Below are 11,005 nucleotides of genomic sequence, written 5' to 3'. Positions count from 1 at the left end.
AAAATCAGAAGAAAAGGTTTCTGGGTGCGATTCTCGTCTGAATTTGAACAAAAAAAAAAGTTGAACTTTAGCACCCTTTATATAGTGCTAGTTTCCTATGTCCAATATAAGTCTCTTCTTATGCAACTGCTTGGAGGTAACTTACGAAAGTCTTATCAGAATTGACAGCTGATAATTTCAAAGAGTTTGAAATTTGGAGTCCATTTAGCTTGATGGTTACTGATGATTTCAGCGTTATCTTAACATGAGATACTATTGTTCTGATAAGATTAATGATTATCTATGTGAGGAAGAGATCGAAACAACGAAAGAACCGTGACATTGGGGATGTCTGATATTGAAAGACTTTGCAAGTTGTTCTGTACATCTGCTAAAGATCGTATACATTTGCTAAAGAATAATTTTTTAAAGACTTTGCAAGTCTCAACATGTCTTCAAATTGATTGAAAAAAGGAAATGATATAAAGTGGGCCATGTAACTTTACTTGTAGACATGCACATTTGGGCCCCTAAACTCTCGGTCATATCAAACTCTAATATGGCCCAAGCTTTGTTGAACACAAGTCATGCTTCATGACATGGTTAAATTAGCGAAAGAGAAAATGGGAAATGGACTTAACACTTAATTAGGCCTACTAATTATTTTAAAAAGCCCAAATTGAAGAGCTTGATTCATCTTGATGGACTTTAGTTGATTACTCAGTGCAATATTGGAGAAGAAACTCCTAAATATGAGTATAAACTATTTACAAAGTCAAATTCAAATTCAAATTCAAGAACTCCTTAATATGAGTTTAAACTATTAAATAAGTTCGAGACTCGTCCATTTTCAAAGACAATATGTCCATGAACAAGTCTCGATGGGGCAATTTGTAGGCAATTAAATTTATAGCCTATAAAATCCTGCCATGTGGAAATTATAAATTAAATATGAAATTATATATTTTATTTTATAGTTTGGAATTAAATTAAATATAATTTCAAGATTAAATAAATATATAATTAATATTTGATTATGTGGATTTATTGACCAATCAGAAATTGACATGTGGAAAATCTACATAAAATATTAAATATTTTATGTAGATAAATACGAATATTGAGGAGTCAATCAAATCGCGCCACCTCAGCCCTAAAAGCCCAATATGACAGGCCAAAGCCCACAGCCCACTCCATTCTTCACCTATAAATATGGGTCATTTGTGGAGTAAAAGAGAACCGAAATTATTTTTGAGATCTCAAGCATTGAAGGAGTAATTCTCTATGACAAAGTCATCTCCAACAATCAAGGCGTTGTGCAAAGAAGATCAAAGAGTTCTTCACCAAATTTATCCAAGCCAACGTTTGATTCAGAAATACGGTGAAAGCCCTCTGGATTGACGTAATCAAATCAAATTGAAGCCAACATTCAAGTTCAAGGAGATCAAGAAATTATATTTCCCTCCAAGGATTTGAAGAAGTTTGAATAGGAGAATCAGAGGATTAAAGTAGAGAATCGCAACCCGCAACAAATTCATTTCAATCCATATATTTTGGATTTGTACATATTTTTGTATTTCATTAAATTGAAAACAATAAAATTTGTGTTTACAAGGTGATATTAGTAATTGAATCTTATTTTGTAACCGATTACTTTATGGAATAAAGATACACTAATACACTATTCATATTTAATCAAAATGTAACTATGAGATGTCGAAAAATAATACAAATTTTATGAAGAAAAACAAATGTTATATATATCCAATACGATCTACTGAATAAATTCATCATATCAACATACCATTATATAAACCCATCCATATTAGATACAAGCACCCAAGTTTGATGAATTTACCTACCATGATAAGGTGATATGCTAATAGTTGCAAGGCATTAGAGACAAACTACGACATTCAGGTTAGCGAGCACGAGGACTTCGACCATACCTTGAGAGAATGGATTGAAAGTTTCCCCCTTATCACTCGTTCTTCAATCCATTGGTAAGTAAGTTCATCAAAGATCGGTTAATTGATTCATGGAAAGAAAGGTAACAAGACAGAGATGGTGATCATCTTGTCTTCATCTCATATTACTGTATTATCAAATATGCACAGATGAATCAAGACTAAATAACCACTACATTCTTTCACAATTTTCCCGAATTGTCCTTAAAATGTGAAAGACAATCAGATAACTGCAAAACTATAAGTTAACGTCTTTCAAGAAAACACACCAAAAGAAAATGCAACTTGGGAACTAAATAAGTTCGTAAGTAAGAAACGAACATTCTCACAGTGTCTGCACTACTTATCAAAGCTAAAGTCTGAAGCAGCAACCTTTGTTTGCAACCTCGCTGGCTTTCCAAGAACTACCCAGCTTTTGGTGAAGCTTCATCACAGCAGAATCGAAATTGTCAAAATAAAACAGACGCATATGGAAAAGCCATGTTTCGGTTAAAGTAACACAATGAACATTAACTCAAAATTACTTCATCTTGCAAGCTCATTAGTGCTTTGATTCCTCCACAACAACCCACACACTTCAAATAACTCCAAAAAATGCAAAATTCATCATCGAGTTCTTGTTCAGTGACTCGGGGATCTGAATTCCCAATGTAAAGAATTGGCTGACCACCGAAAGCAACAACCAACTCAAAGTAATCGAAAAAAAATACAGCAAACAACACTCTAACTCTCACGAATAAAGCAATCAAGATTATCAAGATTTAAACAAGAAAATAAGAACAATGACACCGAGAATTTACGTGGTTCGGATGTAAGTCCTACATCCACAGAAGACCAGAAGAAATCTTTCACTAATCAAGAAGAAGAGAGCTACACGAAAACTACTACAACAGCTTTGAGATCACAGTTTACAAGCCACGTCTTTGGCTATTGTTTCAAATCTCACACACAACTCTTTTCTCAATAATTTCTACAAAGCTTCTAACCTCTCTCTACAAGGATTCCAAAACGTACTTAAACTCTGAAATCGGTTGAGAAATGAGCTCTCTAGAGCTGCTGCAAAACTGACTGTAAAAGTAGCTGGAAACTGTTAGTTTATTAACTAACTTATGCTTATTGCTCTTTAGTCCTTAACTCTTACTAAATTGCGCTTGAGCCCCCTGCACTAATGCATTCACACTCCACAAATCTCCACCTTGAATCATCAGTGCAAAAATCAAACCAGTCTTCAACCAACACCAGAGCTTTACTGAAATAAACAACTCTCCTTAAGAGAGTTAACTTGAACTATTTCATAGCAATACTTGAACTTAACCTTAGGCAAAACCTTAGTAAGCATATCTGCAGCATTCTCTTCAGTGCTTATCTTGACAATTTTCACATCACCCTTTTCAACTATATCCCTGACAAAGTGTAACATCACATCAATGTGTTTAGAACGCTCATGAAATACCTGATGCTTAGTAAGATGAACTGCACTTTGACTGTCACAAAAAATTGTAACAGAATCTTGATTGATGCCTAACTCCTGCACCATTCCCTTTAACCACATGCTCTATTTTACAGCCTCAGTAGCATCAATGTATTCAGCTTTGTGGAAAGAGCAACCACAGATTGAAGCATTGACTTCCAACTAACAGCATATTTGAATAGAGTGAAGATATAGTCAGTTTGAGACTTTCTGGTATCAAGGTTGTCTGCATAATCTGAGTCAGCAAAACCACATAAGGCATCTTCTTTACCATCTTATTGCTTGAACAAAATTTCAGTATCCAAAGTTCCCTTGAGGTATCTCAGAATATACTTGAGAGCCTCCCAATGAGCTCTCTCTGGATTTGACATAAACCTGCTGGTTACACTAATAGAGTGAGCCAGATCAGGCCTAGTACACACCATGGGATACATGATACTCCCTACAAGATTTGAGTAGGGAATTTCCTCCATCTCCAACTTTTCTCTGTCAGTTTGAGGCTTCTGACTTTCAGACAACTTAACATGCTGAGGCAAAGGGATACCTGCAACCTTAGCTTCATGCATCTTGAACTTCTTGAGTACTTTGTTGATATAGTATGACTAAATAAGTATCAACTCCGTCTTCTTCTTGTTCCTTCTAATATCCATACCTAGAATTCTCCTAGCCTCACCTAGATCTTTCATGTCAAATTCTGAATTCAGAGCTTTCTTTACTTTATTGACTTCTTCCATTGATCTGCTAGCTACTAGCATATCATCAACATATAGTAGCAGATCACTAGACTACCATCCTTGGCTTCCTTCACATACACATACATGTCATATGAAGAACTCTTAAAACCTATACTTATCATAAAATCATTAAACCTTTCATTCCACTGCCTTGGGCTTTGTTTCAGACCATACAGAGACCTCTGCAGTAAGCACACTTAAGACTCATTCCCTTTAACAATAAAGCCTTCAGGCTGATCCATATAGATGGTCTCTATTAAATCACCATTCAAGAAGTTTGTCTTTACACCCAATTGATGTAACTCCAAATTATACTGAGCCACAATTGACAATAGCAGTCTTATTGAGCTATGTCTTACCACTAGTGAGTAGATTTCATTGAAATCTATTCCCTCTTGTTGAGTAAAACCTCTAGCTACTAGTCTAGCTTTATACCTGATAGTCTCTGTTTCTTCAGTGACTTCCACTTTCATTTTAAACACCCACTTGTAGCTTACACATCTTTGAGTCTTAGGTTTAGGCACCAACTTCCAAGTCTTGTTTTTTTTGCTTCAATCCAGAATTTTGACTCACTACAGGTGATGGCTTCTTTGTAGTTTCTAGGCTCTTGATAGCTGATTCTCTCAGCAACTGTCAAAGCAAATGATATTTGGTCTGCCTCTGCAAATATGGTTGGAGGCTTTATGTTTTATCTGGTTCTATCTCTAGCAAGCTGATACACTTTTAGCTTACTTTCTTCAGGATATGCTAATGTCTCTTCCTCTTGCTTAACAGTAGATTCTCCTTCAGAATCAGATTCCTTACTAGAGCTGCTTACTTTTGCTTCTGAATTTGAAGACTTCACCTCAAGCTGAGCACCAGAAGAACTTTTGTTAAAAGGCATGACATTCTCTTTGAAAATAACATCCCTGCTGACTAGGGCTCTTCCTTTCCCTGATTCAATACACCATAGTTTGTAACCTTTTACTCTAGTAGGATAGCCTATCATCACACACCTTAGAGCTCTTGGCTGTAACTTGTCTTACTTAACATACATATAGGCAAGACAACCAAATTTTCTCAAGTTAGAGTAATCTGCAAGCCTGCCAGTCCATTTTTCCTTTGGAGTCTTGAGCTTTATAGCAGATGAAGGACACCTATTAATCAAATAAGCTGATGTTGTAACAGCTTCTCCCCCGAAATCTAGCTCTCATTCCAGAACTAGACAACATACACCTCACTCTTTACAAAAGAGTCATGTTCATTCTCTCAACCACTCCATTTTGTTGAGGGTTCCCAGGGACTGACCTATGTCTTTTAATACTTTTAGCTTTGCAGAACTCTTGGAATTTCTCATTAATAAACTCTAAGCCATTATCGGTTCTCAAACATTTAGCTTAGTACTCTTTTCATTCTCAACTGCACTGCACCACTCAACAAACATGTCAAATGTATCAGATTTATTTTTAATAACATAAACCCATACCGTTCTTGAGTAATCATCAATTAAAAACATAAAGTAACTGCCTCCCCCAACAGTTGTGGTTTTAGAGGGCCCCCACAAATCACAATGAACATATTGCAGTGGATATGATGATGTATGTTTGCCTACAGAATACACTAACTTCTTACTTTTGCTTAATGCACATGCTTCACAATTAATGAGTTTAACATCATTTTTTAGTTCTAAGACACATTGCTTCTTAAGTTCAGTTAAACCTTTCTCACTAACATGCCCTAGTCTATCATGCCAGAGCATCATATCATTCACAGAAACTATATCAAATTCACCAATAATAGTAGAAGCAAGTAAATGATATAAGCTATATTTCTTGATTCCCTTCATGACAAGTTTTGAACCTTTCAAAACATGCAAGTTATCTTTCTCTAGTTTAAACTCATAGCCTTTGATTTGTAATAAACCAAGTGAAATCAAATTTCGTTTGAGAGTAGGGATGTACCTCACATCAGTTAGCAGTCTAGTAGTGTGGTGAAACGAGAAATAATACGGTAAATAAAAGCAGTAAACGACACCGGGTTTACGTGGTTCGGTCGAGAAGACCTACGTCCACGGGGTTTTTAGGGGTTTTCCACTATAATCGAGAGAGTATTTTACAATTTACAAGTTGTACGCTAAGAAAGAATGACCATCCCCCCAAATGAGAGCTAAAATGAGTTATTTATAGGAAAGGGAGAAAGTAAGGGCCCATTAACCCACTAGCCCTAAATAATTGGGCCCAAGCCCCTATTACATGAGCTTCGCTCTTTAATCGAACCGAGAGTCGAGCCGCGCTGCTGTAGTAATTCCCTGTCAAGTCCAAGCATATTTCAGTCCTCATCATAGTGCCATCATGGAGCTTTAGTTTTATTGAGCCAAGACCTTTAACTAGACATAAATCATCATTTCCAAGAATGACAGATCCTTGATCTCCTTCCTGCAAACAATGAAACCATGATTTAGTTGGACACATATGGAAAGAACAACCAGAATCTAAAATCTATTCAGAGCCAAGTTTAGAAGAAATTATGTTTAGAGCTTCTGCATCTTGAAACTGCTCAGTAATATCAGCAGTATCAGGTGTAGTGCTGTTGGAAAATAGAAGAAATATCCTATTCCAGTTTTGATGATTCCAAAACCCTTAGAGTTATTTTCTCTAGACCAGACTTTTTGTTTGAACTCAACTCTTAGAGTTCAATCATTTGACTAGAATGAAGGTGACTGATTACTGAAGTCTCTCAATGACAAAAAATCGAAGAAACTAAAGACTTTGAAGATCAAAGATCGACTAAAGACTGAACAACTAAGGGAAGATACTGGTGATACAAAAGACAACCTAACTGGAGTCAACGACTGCTCAAGCAAAGGACAAATGCACAACTAATTCTTGGGTTATATCAGTCGACCTTCTTCATCAGACTGAAGACCAGACACATGCATTAAATGCTTCTGCAACAGCATTAAATGCAACAGATTTGAAGATCGTCATTTCCAGTTCGCCAACTTTCCTTTTTGGTGCTAAAGTACAGACGCACCATGCTCCTAGGACAAAGAGGACTCAAACTCTCAACTAATTAGGAGCTAAACAGATTGAAACCTCAACCCAAAGCAAGGAATGTCTAACAACGGCAGAAATCCTGAAGACCTTCTATCCAATGGATATATTCGGGACTTTGTCTATAAATAGAGCTTGAGGAACACCTTCAATGGAGGGATGATCGATTCAAAGACATACGCTGAAGCTCTGTCAAATTTGAGAGCCAATATTTTCATAGATAGATAGATTTCGAATCGAAGAAGAGAGTAATTCAACGTTATAAAATCAGTCTAGCTAATTACCTAAACTCTCTTAATAAACTAAGCACCTCTTGTTTTATCTTAAGCCTAGGATGGATTACTTGAGAGTCCATTCTTAGTAGTCTTAGTTGGAAGAGTCCAAACCCCTTTTGAACCGAGAGAAAAGTGAGTTTAAGTGGTTGTTGTTTAATACCAGTAAACTAAACAGTTCGGTCCCCTGGCACCTGGTAAGTCAAGTGGTTGTTGTTTAGTACCAGCAAACTAAACAGTTCAGTCCCTTGGCACCTGGTAAGCTAAGTGGTTGTTGTTTAGTACCAGAAAACTAAACAGTTCGGTTACCTTGGCACCCAGAAAGCCAAGAAGGAGTTCAGACCAAGGGTTCTGTCTCCAAAGTCCTTAGCAACTACGTTGATTAGACACGAGAGTGTCAGGGCATGCTAAGTGAAAAATCCAATTCATAGTGGATTGGTGGTTTTGCTGTGCACCTTGAAGCATAAGCCTAAAGTGTTTGTCAGACTAATCATCTAGTCGTGGAGTAGGAAGTTATTTTCGAACCACGTAAAAATTCTTGTGTTCTTTATCTGCTTTTAGTTATTCATTTGCTTGTGCTTAAACTATTTTCAACTGAATTAGACTAACTGAAAAGTGTAACCAAGGATTTTACAAGTGACAAACCTTTTCTAAAGTCTATTCGCATTAAGTTTAAACTCCGCTGCTGAGTGATTAATCTTACTGATGACTCAACTGATAGTCAGGAAGATTAATAACTATACTCTGTTTAACAAACTATAGACTGAAGTTTTACATGGATATCAGTTAAGCTCAGTGCTCGACTGATATCATTTTACTGAAGACTTTTCAGTATCAGTGTTCAACCTATTTCCAAGTGAAATCTGGTTAAGTTTGTTTTGATTTGCGAAAAATAGCCTACAAGTGTATTCCCCCGCCCTCATACACCTATCAGTCAACCCTTTGGGACCCCAACAAGTGCCCTTCTGAGCTTGTTTCCTCTTCCAACTATAGCAATCCTTCCTAATGTGGCCAAGCTTTTGACAATAATGGCATTTTCTGCTCTTTTAAGCATCACCATCTTTAGCATTTGTTGTCTGTCCAAACTTTTATTTGTCTTTCCAAGGCTTCTTTGATTTGCTCTTTGAGGATTTTCCCTTCACATTGAGACTCTCATTGACTGGATCTTGTTTTGAATCAGCAACCTTTTGAAGCTCCTTGGATCTTAGAGCATTGATGACCTCCTCCAGTGTAATAGATATTTCCCTTCCATAGAGCATTGCATCTGTTAAATTATCATAGGATTTGGGTAAAGCATTCAATAGTAAAATTGCTTTATCACCATCTTCCAACTTGACATCAATATCTGCCAAGTCATCCACAGTTTTATTGAAATCATCCAACTGATCCAAGATTGGTTTATCCTCTGTAGTCTTATAAGAATACAGTCTCATCTTCATGTAGAATATGTTGGCTAGAGATTTTGTCATGTAGTGGTTTTCCAACTTTGCCCAAACACCAGCAGCAGTCTCCTCTCTAGCAACTTCTCTCAATACTTTGTCTCCAAGACAAATTATAATGGAACTGTGAGCCTTTTGAAGCATCTTCATATGCTTTTCCCTATACTCCTCTTTGATTGTTTTCTTGGGATCCAGAGCTCCCAACAAACCTTGCTGAGTCAGGATGGCCTTCATCTTCAATCGCCAGAGGGCAAAATCGTTTTTGCCCATAAACTTCTCTGTGTCAAACTTCGCAGTTGCCATTTCAGATAGCGATCAACAACATATAAAGAAACTGATCTCCTCTTCTTGTCTTCTGAAACTTCTTTTAGTCTTCTCTTGCAAACCTCTTCACTGCGCCTTCTTCAATTCCCACAGACAACGCCAATTTGTAAAGAATTGGCTGACTACCGAAAGCAGCAACTAACTCAAGGTAAAAGAAACGCAGCAAACAACACTCTAAATCTCACGAATAAAGCAATCAAGATTATCAACATTTAAACAAGAAAAGAAGAACAATGACACCAAGAATTTACGTGGTTCCGATGTAAGTCCTACATCCACAAAAGACCAGAAGAAATCTTTCACTAATCAAGAAGAAGAGAGCTACACGAAAACTACTACAAGAGCTTTGAGATCACAGTTTACAAGCCACGTTTTTTGCTACTGTTTCAGATCTCACACACAACTCTTTTCTCAATAATTTCTACAAAGCTTCTAACCTCTCTCTACAAGGATTCCAAAACGTATTTAAACTCTAAAATCGGTTGAGAAATGAGCTCTCTAGAGCTGCTGCAAAACTGACTGCAGAAGTAGCTGGAAACCGTTAGTTTGTTAACTAACTTCGGCTTATTGCTGTTTAGTCCTTAACTCTTACTAAATTGCACTTGAGCCCCCTGCACTTATGCATTCACACTCCACACCCAACGTAATAGATTTTGGGGCAAATAACGTCAAAATCCAAGAAGTTTGGCACGATTCTCGTTTTTTCCCTGACCCTCACATTAAAATCCATGAACTTGATCCCAATTATCAATTTTCCCATAAAATTAATTTTCCCCCAAACTTATGCTGATATGGCAATTAGAAATCCACGTAGGCTTAATTTTTCGGCGAATTGAATGACTGTGTTTAAACGTCGTCGTTTTATATTTTGTTGGGGATTAAATGAAATTGAATTGAAATCCCTCTTCAAATTAGGTTTCCTCACCAAAAAAATAGCCAAAACACTCTCAGATTTGAATATGAAGATTTGCCAAAACACTTCGCCTCGAAGCTGAGAACAGCCGAATGTGCGTTGGCAATGGAATCGGAGGGGTAGAAGATGAGCATATCGTAGGGATAGGAGGAGCGGTGCAAGTCCAGCGGCTGAGAGATGACTAGAAAGAAGACGGTAGCATGTTGAGGACAATGGACCCATCACTAGTATTTCTTTCTCTCTCTCTCTCTCTCTCTCTCTCTCTCTCTCTCTCTCTTTATACTAGGGTTTTTATACAGTATGAAAGTGTATAAGATAGCGTTGATCGCTGCTCTAAATTATTGCAGAGTTTCTGGCGGATTCATTCTCGTTTCCAATCCAATGGATGTCTGGTCCAGCGTCGGAGACTATGTTGGTGTTGCTCTGTAGTTCCTCCACACGAGATTTTAAGGTCAATGGAAAAATAAGAATAGCTCCAAACTTTAGGTATGTTGATGCTATTAGGTTATTTAAAAACGGATCTGGATTACGGATCTGGATCTCATTTTTTTGGACCCGCGGATCTGGATCTCAATTTTAAAAACGGATCTGGATCTGGATCTTAAAATTTGAGATCCGGATCCGACCCAGATCCGACCCGTGGATCCGTTTTATTTAATATATATTATTTATTTTATTAATAATATTAAATATATTAAAATTAAAAATATTACACAAATTAAAATTAATATACAAACCCTAGTTTCTAAATTCTTTCTCCAACATCCGATTTCCCTTCTTCTTCCCTCACTCCTTCTCCACTCTCTAATCTCGCTCGCCGCCCTCAGCCCATCCTCCTCTTCAGTTCGCCCACTGCCGCCTCTCCAGTTCATCG

Source organism: Salvia miltiorrhiza, chromosome 4, assembly GCF_028751815.1.
Source record: "Salvia miltiorrhiza cultivar Shanhuang (shh) chromosome 4, IMPLAD_Smil_shh, whole genome shotgun sequence".
NCBI classification, from domain to species: Eukaryota; Viridiplantae; Streptophyta; class Magnoliopsida; order Lamiales; family Lamiaceae; genus Salvia; species Salvia miltiorrhiza.
This window is presented reverse-complemented; position numbering follows the sequence as displayed.